At 38.0% G+C, this 16,739-nt stretch overlaps 1 long non-coding RNA gene across 3 annotated transcripts in view; it reads right to left on the minus strand.

Moving 5' to 3' along the window:
• Positions 1 to 202: 202 nt before the first annotated feature.
• The window catches only part of LOC120314197, a 67,866-nt gene continuing 51,329 nt past the window's right edge, over positions 203 to 16,739 (minus strand). For 2 of the 3 annotated variants that reach the window (XR_005558370.1, XR_005558368.1), the window contains exons 3-4: positions 10,050 to 10,137; positions 212 to 275 (exon numbers count right to left, since the gene is read on the minus strand). This is a non-coding gene — a long non-coding RNA (uncharacterized LOC120314197). Of the gene's footprint in view, positions 276 to 10,049; positions 10,138 to 16,739 lie in introns of all 3 variants that reach the window. The other variant, XR_005558369.1, reaches the window with a different exon arrangement.

The following is a 16,739-nucleotide window of genomic DNA, read 5'->3' on the forward strand; positions in this document are numbered from 1 at the left end:
TCTCCCTTTCACAGCTGGCAGATGGAGAGAGAAAGGATGGATGGATGGATGGATGGATGGATGGATGGATGGATGGATGGATGGATGGATGGAATTAGCATATTGCAAAGCAAAGTTCCAGTCCCAGGCATAATTGTTATTCCAAACAGTGCCCACATAATTCCAGAGGTATTCTTAAGAAACAAAATAGTAGGTACTATACCTGCTGTCTTCCTGAAAGTGTGCTCATTTGCCCAGAAAGAGGACAAAGGTGATATGACCAGATGTAATTCATCCTGGGAGGCATGAAAAGATTAAGACAAACAATTTCAATGGATTTTTTTAACTGTCTACCCCTACATGACAGCCCATGACATTCTCAAAATTCCAAACACGACCACCAGCTCCCAAAAGTGGTGACCACAGGTATAAACCCTGGTTAAACAAGCCATGGCTTAGCATGACATGTGAACCCATGTGCATGATTGTGGAAAGTCTTGAATAAACTGTAATTCACCATCCTAAAACAAGGCTAAATACAGGTATATTTACAACAGTTCATTTAGTGACCGTTTGAAGTTACAATGGCACTAGAAAAAGGGACTTATCACTTTCACACTTACAACCTTTGCAGCATCCCCATGATCATGTGATCAAAATTTGGACAACTTGGCAATATTTAGGACAGTTGCAATGTCCCACGGTCTTGTGATCCTCTATTTGCGACCTTCCAGCAAGCAAAGTCAATGGGGAAGCCAGATTCACTTAACAACCATGTTACTAACTGAACAACTGCAGTGATTCACTTAACAGCCATGGCAAGAAAGGTCGTAAAATGAGACAACATCACTTAACAACTATCTAGAAACAAAAATTTTGAGCTCAGTTGTGGTCATAAGTTGAGGACTACCTGTAAACTTAATATGGCTTAACAAAATGCGTTAGCCCAGTATATGTGATGAAAAAACACACAGAAGAAAATGAAAACCAGAAAACTGGAGTGAAGAGATATATTTTAAATATGTTTGTTTTTTAAAAAATTATCTTAGCAATAAGGATTATGTGCACATTAAATCAACCCATTGCCACAGTCACCGAAAATCCCACTGCAACAGTCTTGTTGACTAAGATGAAGATTTAGAGGAGAATTCAGGATGCAAGATTCAGTGCAAATATAGTAATTCTAACCACAAGTAACTGTACATGGGTGATGCTTCCGCTTTATTTCATGAGGTTATGACTTTTAACTCCGGAAGGTTTCATTAAAAAAAAAAAAAACTAGGAAGAAAGAAATAGTTCAGCATTTCTTTAAAAAGAGAGGAAACAATTAATGAAGCACAAATGAGCCAAATAATGTAAATTAGAAGCAGGAGAACTATTGAAAAATAAAATATAAACAGGGGACATCTCATTTTTAAGAGAATGTAGACAATCAGTATGGTATTTTTCAGCATAACTGCTTGCTTGGGGATAAATATCTACAATAGGAAATACGTGCATTTGCCTTTGTTGTTTTTGAAAATCCTGCTTGTTAACTTGCACATTTCTACTGTGCATAGCAATTTCAGAAAATATTCATTTTCTCCAGACATCATTAACCTAGTTTTCTGGGGGGAAATGCTTTGCCAACTGATAATATGTCACTGTCTGCAAATATCCAATTGATCCTATCCAGTAGGGAAAATTTATCTCTTATTTACTCCAATTTCCAATAACATGTGAAAGTATAATAAAATGCTCCCCGCATATGACAGTAGGATACCAGCTTGCCAAGTGATCCTGCCCTTCATAATGAGCTATTAAATAAACGCCATTAGGACTCATACAACTGCCTGCCCTGAAGCACAGGGTAGTTTATCTAAGTAATATTCTTAATAACATAATCATTTGTGTGCCTAATCAGACAATAACCCTATACTTCACTGCAGAATTGTGCACAATTGGAGACCCTAAAGATGGTATCTATAAGGCCATCTTCCCCTCACAGTTTCTCCCATACGCCAGTGAATAAGTGACTTTGTCTGTTTTTTGGCAATTGATGGAAAACTCCACTCCTGTCAAAAAATGGCTAGAAGGATGTTTGGAGGAGGACAGTTCTACCATTTTCAAAATGTAACAAACAGTGGAATATATTAGAAATAAATTGGAACAATGTTTACCATTTCAATATATTTTTATGACTGGCTTAATTCTCCCCCCCAAAAAAACATCTGGAACAAGACAAAAATTCAAGGACATCCATTCTCACGGGAAGCTAAACCAACCAGATTCATTGGTTATATAGGACTTAGAATGCCAGGATACAGAAAAAGCCAAAACCTCCATTAGAATCGTATCTCCCTAATTCTCCAGGCAAAGCCCCATATTTCATAAAATGGAATGTCTGCTTCCATGAGCCAAATTAATCAGATTTACCAGTCACTTTTTTTTAATGTCTTCAAGTCAGCTTTTGACTCTTGGTGACTGGACTAGTCCCTTCAGTTTTTCAAGGTTTTTCAGAAGTGGTTTGCCCTTACCTCCTTCCTAGAGCTGAGGGAAAGAGAGAGAGAGAGACTGTAATCCTAATCATGTTTATAAATTTAGGGTTAAGACTATGTTTATTTATTTAAGATATTTAAATATTTAGCTATTCTTATCATATGTTGATTAACTACTGGCACAATTGTTTTAGTTGTTGGTCAATTACCAAAATGATGATGATGATGATGATGATGATTCCATCCCTAGGCTGCATTAACAGAGGGACAGAATCAAGATCACATAAAGAGTTAGTACTACTTTATAATGCCTTGGTAAAACCACACTTGGAATACTGCATCCAGTTTGGGTCACCATGATATAAAAAAGATGTTGAGACTCTACAAAGAGTGCAGAGAAGAGCAATAAAGATGATTAGGGCTAAAGGCTAAAACATATGAAGAATGGTTGCAGAAATTGAGTATGTCTGGTTTAATGAAAAGAAGGACTGGAGGAACATGATAGCAGTGTTCCAATGTCTCAGGGGCTGCCACAGGGGGTTAATCTGTTCTACAAAGCACTTGAAGGCAGGACAAGAAGCAACGGATGGAAACTAATCAAGGAGAATTCCGAAACCTTAGAAATAAGGAGAAATTTCCTGATAGTGAGAACAATTAATCAGGGGAATGGTTTGCCTCCAGGAGTTATGGGTGCTCCAACACTGGAGGTTTTAAAGAAGAGATTGGACAACAATTTGTCTGAAATGGTATAGGGTTTTCTACTTGAGCAAAGAGTTGAATTAGTGAACCTTCAAGGTCCCTTCCAACTGTTAGAAGTAAAGTCTTCATCCTGGTTCATCCAAGCCGGGAATAAATAAGCAAACATGGTGACTGCTTTGGGAAGAAGGTTACAGTTTATTGCAGAAAGATGGTTCTTCAGGAAAGTGCAGAGGAGAGAGAAGGAGAAGGCGAAGGAGAAGGAGAAGGGCTGAGCACATGGAGCAGTAGGCTTTTTATACCCCCTCTAGCCTTGTTTGGAATAGTTTCCTGTTCCTGTGGCATGAACCTTGAGGCTGTTTCTGAGTGTTTGTCTAGGCCTTGATATCTGTGGTTTAATTCTATTATCATATCCTGCTTCCCAGGTGATGGGGCTGACTCCTAGAGTTTGGGTGGGGTATGCAGATCTTCTCTTTTGTCTTCTTGATTGCTCTGGCTTCAACTTCCTGATGGTTTTACATCTGCATTTGTATAGGGTTAAAGTCTTGCTTGGGGCAGAGAGATAGATTTGGGGCCAGGTTTGGTTTTAAAAAGTCCTTTTGAGGAAAAATATATTTTTCTGCCCTTTTTAATATTTCTTCTCTGGGCTAACTTCCATCACAACTCTGTTATTCTGTCATTCTGTGATGATAATGATGATGGTGGTGGTGGTGGTGGTGGTGGTGGTGTGGTGGTGGTGGTGGTGATGGTGATGATGATGATTTCATATCTGTTTCCAGGAGAGGGGAGGCAATATAATGTGCAGGTCAAAGCACAGTCCTGACACTTAAGATCTAACCATCCCATAAGATTCAACTTTCCCATATGCCTAGAACACAAGATACAATTACTTGAATTATTCATTTCCTTATGTCTTCGTGGATTACTCCTCCAAACAATGTATTTATTCAGACACCCCACTTCCAAAACACATATACTGTACATGGTCCCCTTTTTTTCTGGTTCATTCATTGGTCACCCTATGAATCATCTCACCTCCCTCATTGCTTTCTAGGGGGTTTCCACCTACAGTTTCATACAGTTTCCTTCCTTCTTCCTCTCCAGCCCTGCCTAACAGTTTCATTCTCCCACTGTACAAATCATTGCAGTTTAGTCTCCCATTATAATCATCCAGCTGCGTCTCTAACATCCAAAATTTAGCATGTAAAACAATATTCCAAACATCATTTTTAAAAAAGCAAAGTAGGTTCTAAAAGTAACAGCAAAGATTTTGGGGTGACCTAGAGAAGTTTCTTTTGAACTGGAATCAGTTATCATGAAAAAATGTCTAATCATAACTTCAGGTTAAAGCAGCCGTGGTTTAGAATCTCAACCATAGCTTGCAATAATTGCTTCTAAACACTTCATTCCAAGGAGAGGCAAGTAACGTTATATAATGCCAATTTGGCTTCTAGAATAATTTGCTGTGACCTCTTTGGTTTTTATTTAAAAATGTTCCAAGCATTTAAAATATATTAAAAATTCATTCTTGAAAGGTACATCTCTCACTTCCATGCAGTATGTAAATTGTGAATGCATGTACATATACCCTAGCTTTCAAGCAAGAACTCAAAGCAGTATATAATAATAATAATAATAATAATAATAATAATAGTAGTAGTAGTAGTAGTAGTAGTAATAGTAGTAGTAGTAATAATAATAATAATAATAATATAAAAAAATAATTACTGACTACTGGAGAGACCAAACTGGCCTACAAGAAAGACCAAATGAAGAACAGAATAGAGGCATGGGAAGACAAAGCACTATATGGCCAGTACATTAAAAAAATAGCTGGGAAAGCAGATAATAACAAGACCTGGCAATGGCTAAGAGCAGGAAAATTGAAGAAAAAGACCGAGGGACTAATTCTGGCTACACAAGACCAAGCCTTAAGGACAAACGCATATAAAGTCAAAATTGAGAAGACAGCAACAGACAGTACCGTATATTCCGGCGTATAAGACGACTTTTGAGACGATGAAACAGCCTCCGAACTCGGGGGTCGTCTTATACGCCGAGTCATAACGTTTATTTATTTATTTATTATTTCCGGCGTATAAGATGACGTTCTAGGCATGCGACTCGGTGTCGATCATCTTATACGCCGGAAATGACGTCATTTCCGGCATATAAGATGATCGACACCAAGTCGCATGCCTAGAAAGTCATCTTATACGCCGGAAATAACGTTATAAACTACGTTTATTTCCGGCGTATAAGATGACTTTCTAGGCATGCGACTCGGTGTCGATCATCTTATACGCCGGAAATGACGTTATTTCCGGCGTATAAGATGATCGACACCGAGTCGCATGCCTAGAAAGTCATCTTATACGCCGGAAATGACATCATTTCCGGCGTATAAGATGATCGACGCCGAGTCGCATGCCTAGAAAGTCGTCTTATATGCGACTCGGCGTTGATCGTCTTGCGACCCGGCGTCGAACTCGGGGGTCGTCTTATACGCCGGGTCGCCTAATACGCCGGCATATATGGTAAGTGCCGCCTATGCAAAGAAGCTGAAGAAACAGTGGACCACCTGGTAAGCTGTTGCAAGAAGATTGCACAGACTGACTACAAGCAGCGGCATGACAAAGTAGCAACAATGGTGCATTGGAAGATCTGCAAAAAATATCATTTGCCTGTAAGCAAAAACTAGTGGGATCATAAAATAGAGAAAGTCATAGAAAATGATAAAATTAAACTGCTCTGGGACTTCAGAATTCAAACAGACAAGCACCTGCAACATAACACCCCAGACTTAACAATTGTCGATAAGAAAGACAAAAAAGTCTGGATAGTGGACGTGGCAGTGCCTGGAGACAGCAGAATAGAAGAGAAAGAACTGGAGAAGATAACAAAATACAAAGACCTACAAATAGAAATAGAAAGACTGTGGCAAAAGCAAGCAAGGGTAGTACCAATAGTCATAGGCTCCTTGGGTGCAATCCCAAAACAACTGGAGCACCACTTGAACACCATTGGCATTGACAAATTCGCTATTAGTCAATTGCAAAAGGCGGCCTTACTAGGAACTGCTTCCAACCTGCGACGATATCTGTAATACCATCAAACATCCACATCTGCCTATCCCAGGTCCTGGGTAAGGACTCGATAGGTAGACAAAATGCCAAATCCAGTCTGAACATCTGGCTGACTGTGCGATGATCCATAATAATAATAATAATAATAATAGTAGAGTTGGAAGGGACTTTGGAGGTCTTCTAGTCCAACCCCCTGCTCAGACAAATGGTTGTCCAGTCTCTTCTTAAAAACTTCCAGTATTGGAGCATTCACAACTTATAGAGGCAGGTTGTTCTACTGATTAATTTTCTAATTGTATATGTTACCCAGTTTCATCTTCTCAACATCTCTGAAAGGTAGATTGAACTGGGACTACTCCTAAACTCATTTTAGCATGCCTGCGTTGATTATGTTGCAGGACTCATGAGATACATTTTGAAGAACATTTTATCTTCAGAGTTTGACAAAAACATGGGCAGCCAGTAAAAAATGAGTAACTCTTGCACATTTGACTCATAACCACAACTCAAAGAAGCTCTTAATTCAAACAAACATAGCTGTCATTTTCCAAACACAAGATCTGAAATTTAACAAAGACCAATCCAGTTCAGCATTTTGTTATCACATTAATTAACCAGATGTCTCTGAAAAATTCACAAGAAAGATAAGAATACAATAGCACAATTATTTCCCAATCAGCCCTAAAATAAACTGGAAGTCTTATTTCTACCTACTATATTTCAGAATCCATTTAACCTTTCTGCACCAGGAAGGAGGGGAAAAGCTGAAAAGGAATTAAGGCAAAAGGTATCCCTTCAAACTGAATAAACTGAATAAATTAAAAGTGCTCTGCATATGCAAAATTAGCATCTCAGAAAGAAAAAATCAGCTTCTTTTTTAATGCTGTGTTCATTTTTGGACAGAAGTGTCAATATCCACAACCCTTCCAACATGCCCTAACTGCAGTCAAAAGTATAGTCCAAGATCAGGACAGACTTCGATGCAGTTGTAGAGCTAAAACCTGGTGACATCCTCAATTTATGACCACAACTAAAAACATCAGAATATACATTATCCTGGCATTTTGCTTTATTGCTCTGATGACCCAACTCTGAATACAGAATGCTTAATATACAAAATAAATATAAAAGGCAGGGTGATACCAGAGAAAGAATATATTAAGCTACAATCTCATATCTTAAGCTACATATTAAAGGTAGTCCTGGACTTATGACGATTTATTTAACTATCATTCAAAGTTAAGATAACACTGAAAAAAGTATCATAAAGCCAGTCTTCGCATTCCTGCAGTCACATGGTTGCCTTTTGCAACTGTCCCAGGCAGCTTCCAACAAGTAAATCAGAGAAACTGGCTTCAGTTAACAACCATACGATTGGCTTAACAAATATGGCAAAAAAAGATTATAAAATCAGGAATGATCACTCAATGACTCACTTAACAATTGCATCATTAGCAATGGAAGTTCCAGTCCCAACTGTGGTCATAAATTGAGGACTACCTATATTTTGGGAGACTAATGGAACACCATCCCCCTAACCACTATACCCTATTGAGATGGCAGGAATTACAGTTTCACTTTATCTGTTGGGCTAAAGGGACTATCTTTATTTAGATATAGATATTACAACAGTTCATTTAGTAACCATTCAAAGATACAACAGTACTGAGAAAAGTGACTCATGACTGTTTTCCACATTTATGACCATTGCAGCATCCCCATGGTCACGTGATCAAAATTCAGATGCTTGACAATTGGTTCACATTTATGACGGTTGCAGCATCCCGGGGTCATTTGATCCCCTTTTGCAGCCTTCCAACATACAAAATCAGTGGGGAAGCTGGATTCACTTACAACTGTGTTATTAACTGAACAACTGCAATGATTCACTGAACAACTGTGGCAAGAAAGATCGTAAAATTGGGACAAACCTCACTTAACGAATTCCTCACTTAGCAACATAAATTCTAAGCTCAACTGTGGTCATAACTTGAGGATAGATAGATAGATAGATAGATAGATAGATAGATAGATAGATAGATAGATAGATAGACAGACAGACAGACAGACAGACAGACAAGCAGACAGACAGACAGACAAGCAGACAGACAGACAGACAGACAAGCAGACAGACAGACAGACAGATATTCTCTTCATTCTGATCTGCCTTCATTTTAGGCATTATAAAAACTGTACAATTTTTTTAAAATAATAGGACTGGTGTTTGTTTTCATCCCTTTTTCCCACCCTGTCACTTTCACATTTGCATCCTGTCTTTTACAACAATTGTTCCATTTGTTATTGATTTTATATTAAGCATCTTTAGGAGCCCACGCTAATTTAATAGTTTAATAAGATAAACATGCTGCAACAAATATTATATCCCTTTAATTTATTGATGAGATCAATTCATTTCTGGGCTGGGCTAGATTAAATATTTTAATCTAAGCACAGTATGCTTAAACAGTGGCATAAAGAAATAAAGTAATTCTTCTGTGGATCATGTTTAAACTGGGGGTGCAAATCCATTTGGAACTGGACCAGTTCTAGAAGGTTTTCTCTATATTTGGCTTTCATACAGTGGATTAAATTCTCTGCAGGAAGTTAAACCACAAAAATGCAGTTCAGCTTGAGTACTACACCCTTAGCCCATTCACTGCACTGATAGATAAATGGCACCCCTTATTGTGTTTTGACATTAAGAAAACCAGGATCATGACATCTGGCCCTCTCAAATCCTGGCAAACAGATGGGGAAGAAATGGAGGTAGTAACAGAGTTTATCTTTCTGGGCTCCAAGATCAAAGCAGATGGGGACTTCAGCCAAGAAATTAGAAGACGCTTGCTCTTGGGGAGGAAAGCTATGGCAAATTTAGATAGCATACTAAAAAGCAGAGACATCACCCTGCCAACAAAAGTACGTATAGTCCAGGCCATGGTTTTCCCAGTTGCAATGTATGGCTGTGAAAGTTGGACCATAAGAAAAGCTGAGCACCAAAGAATTGAGGCCTTTGAACTATGGTACTGGAGAAGATTCCTGCGAGTCCCCTGGACTGCAAGACAATCAAACCATCAGTCCTAGAGGAGATCAACCCTGACTGCTCTTTAGAAGGCCAGATCCTGAAGTTGAAACTCAAATACTTTGGCCACCTAATGAGAAGGAAAGACTCACTAGAGAAGAGCCTAATACTTGGAAAGATTGAGGGCAATAGAAGAAGGGGACGACAGAGAATGAGGTGGCTGGATGGAGTCACTGAAGCAGTAGGCGTGAGCTTAAATGGACTCCAGAAGATGGTAGAGGACAGGAAGGCCTGGAAGAACGTTTTCCATGGAGTCGCAATGGGTCGGACACGACTTCGCAACTAACAACAAATGGGTAAATCCCCCTCTTCTCCCTACCTTTTAATTGAGGACAAAGTAGGTGGGCAATGACTTCTGTAACCACGGAAGATCAACTTTCAATATCAATTTCTTACCCCAGGCTGATATCACTATAAAATCATTTATATGAAACATCGATTGAAACATTTAGGATGGAATTAGGAATTTTTTAATGTCAGTTTAGAAATTGAATTTCTTTGCATTTGTGCATTGATATTTCTGATTCTAAGCATGTGGCTTTGTAACCATAAATGTTTATCTACCCTGACATACATGTCAGATCTTTCCATTTTTTTTTATGCCCTCGAATCAGTGTTGACTCCTGGCAACTGCCTGGACTACTCTCTACAATTTTCTTTGCCATTGCTTTTTTCCTAGGGCTGAGAGAGAGTGACTGGCTCAAGTCCACCCAGATGACTTTGTGCACTTACCTCAAGACAGAGAATGGCATATACTGCAGCTTTTAACATACTTGAATGTAGTCCATACAGCCTGCCCCTAAGTTGCACCTAATTTTTTCTAATGTATAACAGAAGAAGAAAATTATTAATGACATGGAAAACAACTATATTTAGTGGTTATTTTTGTCCAGGCCCAGGCACTATTTAAAGTGTATCTTTTGAATGCCACTAAATAGCCAGCTGCACCTCTTTGTTCCAAAATAGTGCTTAACAGTCTGAATTTATTTGAATCCCAATATGAACACCACATACTTACTTCAATTAGATCAGCTTTGGAGCAGGTAAGGAGCAATATCTAAGTTTTTGAGAGGCTCTAGGATACAGCCTGTATGTAACTCTATATGTAACTCTGTACAGTATTGTATGTAACTCTGTTTTTACTGAATAGTAACTCTGTATGTATTTTTGTATCCCCTGCAAGATACTGTGTGTACAGTAACTCTGTCTTAAAATAAGGTACCATCAATATAATAGTGGTTCCTTATTGAGGAGCAATTCATCACATGTCGGGGAATCAGCTTATTTGACAAGCCACCTTGGCAATTATATAAACTGTAGCTTCAAATTTAGCCTAGTTTTATTTTTACTTCCATAGGTCAAGAGGGATGTTATTTTTCTCTTCCTGGGGAAAGAAGAAAACACACAACAAAGACTAAACAATAATCTCTGTAATTCAGAATGTAATATACGATTGATGTACAAGGGCTAGTACATTCCATTCCGAAGAAATACATCTTTTTAAAAAAATCTGTAAACAGGGTGGATAGTTGTGCTGCATTCATCAGATTATTTCCAAGTGATAAGTGACATTCCATGGTCAGATATGCGTCAGAGGTGAAAACTAATTTTAAAAGTCTTCCAGATTTCAAGCAGGGAATTACAAAAGGATTGATGTAAAATATGTACAATAAAATAAAAATCCCTAGCTGGTTGAAACTCATATATAACAGAATATAACAAATATAACAGAATAATTTAGATTAATTATCCAAATTAAGTGTGTTTGGAAAAACAATTGTATTTAAATATGTTTCAATATATTACTGACTTCGAGGATTTACTTTGAGTCCTTGAAATTACAAAAATCTAAAATGTGCAAAGTAATTTGTAGACCCAATCAACGAAACTAGGTCTATATTTTTGGTTGCTGTTAGCCATTGTGTTATTCTTCAAATGAGGAAAATTATTATTAAAATATTGAATAATGAGGTAAATCCATAGTATGAATATAACTAAAATAACCCACAGTAGAGAAAACTGGTATCTCATTGCCATAGTTCAGATGAAGCTCTATTTTTAAAGACTTCAAAGAGTTTATTTTTTATTATATATTTTGGAAAATATAAACTATGAAAAATGAAAAGCATGTGAAAAGATTAGAAGAGTACAATTGGTTAGAAAAAGACAAGTAAATAAACATGGAATCTAAAATGTTTCCCAATATATCTTTATGACATCCCTTTTTAAAGGAGATTCTAAAATTTGCCATTTAACTTCAAACTAAAAATACCTGGTAAACTGAGTATACATTATCTAGTGGGATTCCATGTTTCAGAACCTCAATTTTGGTAGTAAATTGTCAACTTTCAGTGGTGTGTTGTCTTGCTATTTTTTTTTTTTCAAAAAGAGCAAAAGCAGATTTCTTAAGCATTCAATGCTTAATTTCCCTGTTTCACTCATTTTTCAGTCTTCTCAAAAAGGTATCCATCTTCAAGTGTGAAAAAAGAAACAACCAAGCACATTTCTTAGCATGCACCTTCCAGCTCTTCATTCTCATATTCAACATACATAAGATAGGGTACCGGATAACATAAAATGATTGTAGTTTAAACACTACAATTTTATTGCCATCAGTCAAAGTAAAGAACACTGAGGTGAAGAGACAAGGACAAATGTATCTTATGATACATTTACTCATATTTGACTAGATGTATTCAATTAACTCATTATCTGGGCTCATATGACATGTTGAATTAAACTCACCACTTGGGCAGAATTTGCACAAGACATTAAGCATAAATAAGATTGTCTCTTTCTGTTATTCTTCAGAGATTAGGATTAGGATTCACACCTCACACAGCAGGGGATTCCCTGTATAAACGGGACATAGTATCCTCCCCTCCGTGTGACTGGGGGGTCCCACATCAAGCTGTAGATCACATTGTGACCAGCTGTAAGCTGAAGGCCCATACCGATCCAGCATCGGATTTTTTTTAATATAAACGATGCTGCACTTCAATGATTAGATGGCCTAGACATTAATATTTCAACACAGATCTTTTTAACATTTATATTTTGTTGTGTTTCATTAAGCTAGATTAAATGTTAATATATATTGTTAGTCCGTGTATGATATGCCATAAGCTAAATAAATCTTCAGCATATCATGGGAATATTATCAAAACATTTTCTTACATAGACAGTGACTTCCATGGTCCTATGAGAAGCTATTCCGTGGACAATGGGTGAGTTATTTGTCAATATACCAGTACCTTGAGACAGCTACCTCAAGGAGATTTTGAGGATAGGAATGTGCATTGCTGTGATCAAAAGTTCTAGTCTAGAAACTTTATTTATTCCACAATATGAATTATTGATGCAACTTATTTTGGATCATTTTCATTTTCCCACTATGATGTTATTTTTGTAGACTGTGACAATTAAGCTACAATGGTCTTCGGGAAGGTGTCTCAGGAAGCACAGAGCTATTTGACTTTCCCCTTCTGAGGCTAGGATAAAAGCATCAACCTGTTCTGCCAATCTGTTAATCTCTTTCCTTCTAACTTTGGAAAATCGAACACTAGAAAGAAAGAAAAGACAGCACAGCAGAAGTTGGGAAAGGAGCATGTTTGATTAAAACCCTTCCCATCTTCCTTCTAAACTAGTCAGTATCAGTCCTGGAGCTATTAAAAAAAATATCTCCAACTTGCTTTCAATGGAAATACATTCCTTTTAATTAAAATGTGCACACACAATCAAGAAGAAACGGAAGAGAAGCATGCATTCAAAAGTCTGAAAGGGAGCAGGCGTGCTTAAAAGTTCTCAAAAATTGGAGCTTTCTAAGATTGAAAGTAGATTTTCTCTGATTGAGTGTCACTGGCATCTAGTTCAAAGACAAGTGACATGAGTCCTTGTCAGATATTAATAGAGTGCAGAGGTGGTGAATAACAGCACTTCAGATATTGCTGAAGCATAATTAACCGTAGGTCTCACTTCGGTCTTCTAAGACACTGAGTAATATGAAGAAGGCAAAGAGATTTTCCACGTTGCATAAGCTAAAAGTGAAGATTGAAAGACTTTGTTTCCAAATCATTGTTTGAAACCTGTCTTCTAAGTAAGCAGTCACTATGTGGCATCTCTGTGAACCTTATCTTCTGTCCATGTTTGTCTTCAAAATATTCTTGAATTCCAGTTCCTCCCTCATTTTAACATTGTGTTCCCTCGTGCATAGTCTTCCAATTATTGCAGCATACAGTTAAAATTGAAGCATAATTAATTAAGTTCTACTATTTTTCCAGTCTTCCAAAAGTCAGGTCATTTGAAAAGAAAAGAAAAGAAAAGAAACTGTTCCTCTCCTTTCTCCAAAACAAATATCCTTTTTTAAAAAAAATCATTGCTCAATTTCAATGAATAGAAACCAGTTTGATATATAGGTATTTGTTGCTCTTTATGACCTGGATTTTAAATTGAAATGAAACTGCATTCCTAGTCCCTCTTCCCTGGAAATAAGTCCTACTTTCTGGAAATGAATTCTGAAGACATACTACATGTAGGATTGTCTTTTAAGCAGTTTTTTAGATGGAGGAAGTTCAAATCCTCCCTAGAAGTGTAGAAACAGCACCGTAGAAAGCTCTTAGTATATTGCTATGGTTTTGACAATTGCACAAACCGACTTCCAGAATGCATGAAACAAACAAAACAGTTTGAGAGATGCAAAGCTATTTTTAGACATGCTTTTTAAGTGCAGGTGTGAACAATGTAGGCATGTAGATGTTATGTATTAGACTGCATGCTCTTTCAACACTGAGCATACCAACGAGGTCTGATCAGGAGGAAAGGTTTTATCACATTTGGAAGAACATACTTCAGGAACCAGTCTACACAACATGGAAGAAGGTTTGACTTGGATGCTACCATGTACCTGAGACCATCTGTATGCAAAATAAGTGATTTAACACTTAACACTACAGGTAGTCCTCGACTTAGAACAGTTCATTTAGTGGCCGTTCAAAGTTACAACAGCACTGAAAAAAGTGACACTTACAACCGCCGCAGCATCCCCATGGTCACACGATCAAAATTCAGATGCTTGGCAAGTGCTTCATATTTATGACGGTTACAGTGTCCCAGGGTCATGTGATCAGCTTTTGAGGCTTTCCGACAAGCAAAGTCAATGGGGAACCCAGATTCACTTAACAACCCTGTTATTAACTTAACAAATGCAATGATTCACTTAACAACTGTGGCAAGAAAAGTCGTAAAATGGGGCAAACCTACTTAACAAATGTTTCACTTAGCAACATAAATGTTGGGCTCAATTGTGGTCATAACTCAAGGACTATCTGTATTTCCACCTTACCGGATTTAGCTCTACCTTATTTGGTATTTCCACCTCTAACATATTCCTTATTTATTTATTATTTATATACCATCTTTATTCGCGAACTCAAGGGACTGAATACTTCTTTTTCCTCCTATTTTCCCCACAATAACAACCCTGTAAGATAAATTAGGTTGAGAGATTGTAACTGGCCCAAGGTCACCCAGCTGGTTTTCATGGTTAAGGCAGGACTAGAACTCACAATCTTCCAGATTCTAGCCAGGTGCTTTAGCCACTAATCAAACTGGCTCTATACAGGAAGTCCTTGACTTATGACCACAACTGAGTCCAAAATTTATGTTGCTAAGAGAGACATTTGTTAAGTGAGCTTTGCCCCTTTTTATGATCTTTCTTGACACAGCTGTTAAGTGAATTGTTGCAGTTGTAAAGTTTGTCACACGGCTGTTAAGTGAATCTGGTCTACCCATTGACTTTGCTCATCAGAAAGTTGCAAAAGGTGATCACATGGTCCCAGGACACTGCAATCATCATAAATGAAGTCAGTTGCCAACTGTTTGAATCTGTACCAGGTGACAATAAGGATGCTGCAACAGTGTGAAAAATGGTCCTAAGTCACTTGTTTCAGCCACTAGATGAACTGCCATAATTAGAGGACTACCTGTATACATGCTTAAACTCGCTTTTGCCTGATTATGTAGACAGTGAAAGATTGGTGCCACTCAACTATATTCGATCTAGTTGATCTGACAACTGATCTACTATCTACACACAATCCTTTTACTCAGATGAACATCCAATAGTAGACTTTTATATTATAGCAGATCAGTCAAACCTAAGAAAGTTTCAACTTCCGTTTCTAAATCCTTTAAGTATTTTTTTTTCAACTTCATGCAACTCGCTCTATTGTTTATTTGTTTTGGCTCAGCTCCTTCATACCTCTCTGTGGCCCTCAGCCCTTCCCTATTATTTAATGCCACCCAGAGTACATTGGAGCTACCAGAGTCCACTGAGGTTTAATAAAATATTAAATATTAACAGCAACATGGATTGAGACTGGAAGAGTGGGCAAATTTTGACAGATGGCTATATTCATGGGCTTAACCATCTGTCAAACCACGATCTTGCAAAGTCCTTACTCACTGGTAAAATGAAAAAGGCTGCCCGGCAAAGTAGGAGCCTGCTTAGTCAGCCCATATACATATATCAGATAAAGGAGGTATGCCTGGATGCTTCTACAATCCCACAGATCTGCAGTGTCTCTCTCATGGGCATAGGGCAGGGGAAGGCAACCTTGGCTCTTTTATGACTCGTGGACTTCAACGCCCAGAATTCCTGAGCCAGCACAGCTGGCTCAGGAATTCTGGGAGTTGAAGTCCACGAGTCATAAAAGAGCCAAGGTTGCCTACCCCTGGCATAGGAAGATGGAGGCAGACACCTGGTGGCTGAACTCTCCCTGCTGCCCCAGACATGGAGAAAATTCACAAACTTGAAGAGAAGGAGGAGCAAAAAGGCATCAATGCTTGAATAGCTGAAATCTAGAAAACTCTTATCATGGTCATCAAACGCCCAAAATTATGCATGCAGTCAAACTTGTGTTGGGAAAGATGGAAAAAAATGTTTTATCATTTAAAGACAAAGTTAGGCACCATAGCAATGAGATTGGGATAAGAAGAAAGCTGGGCTATTTCTTCTTTCATGTCTAGATCAAACTTTAAACTGCCAAAACAAAGCCACTTTCTTGGCTTTGTCTTTGGCCAAAAATAAGTCATTACTAGTATATGTTTCTGGTAGTAGCTGACATACAGCAGATAGGCCCAGACTCAACATCTCTCCATATTCACACAGCATGTTGTTATGCTCTAAGACGGGTGTCACGTGATGTGTCGCAATGTATCATGACAGAGGTGTCACATGATGTGTCGCAATGTATTGTGACTTTTTTTCCATGGCCAGCAATGGGGTGGGCGTGATTTTGCCATGACGCATCCGGCCCATGGGCCAGCAGTTTGACATCCCTACTTTAAGAGCTTCCACTTGAGCATATTGGTTTTACACTCAGGCAATCCAACTTTCAACCTGTTCAGGATCCTCCAAGTGGT

This window comes from Crotalus tigris, unplaced genomic scaffold, assembly GCF_016545835.1.
Source record: "Crotalus tigris isolate CLP2741 ecotype Arizona unplaced genomic scaffold, ASM1654583v1 scf7180000018862.1388955, whole genome shotgun sequence".
In the NCBI taxonomy this organism is placed as follows: domain Eukaryota; kingdom Metazoa; phylum Chordata; class Lepidosauria; order Squamata; family Viperidae; genus Crotalus; species Crotalus tigris.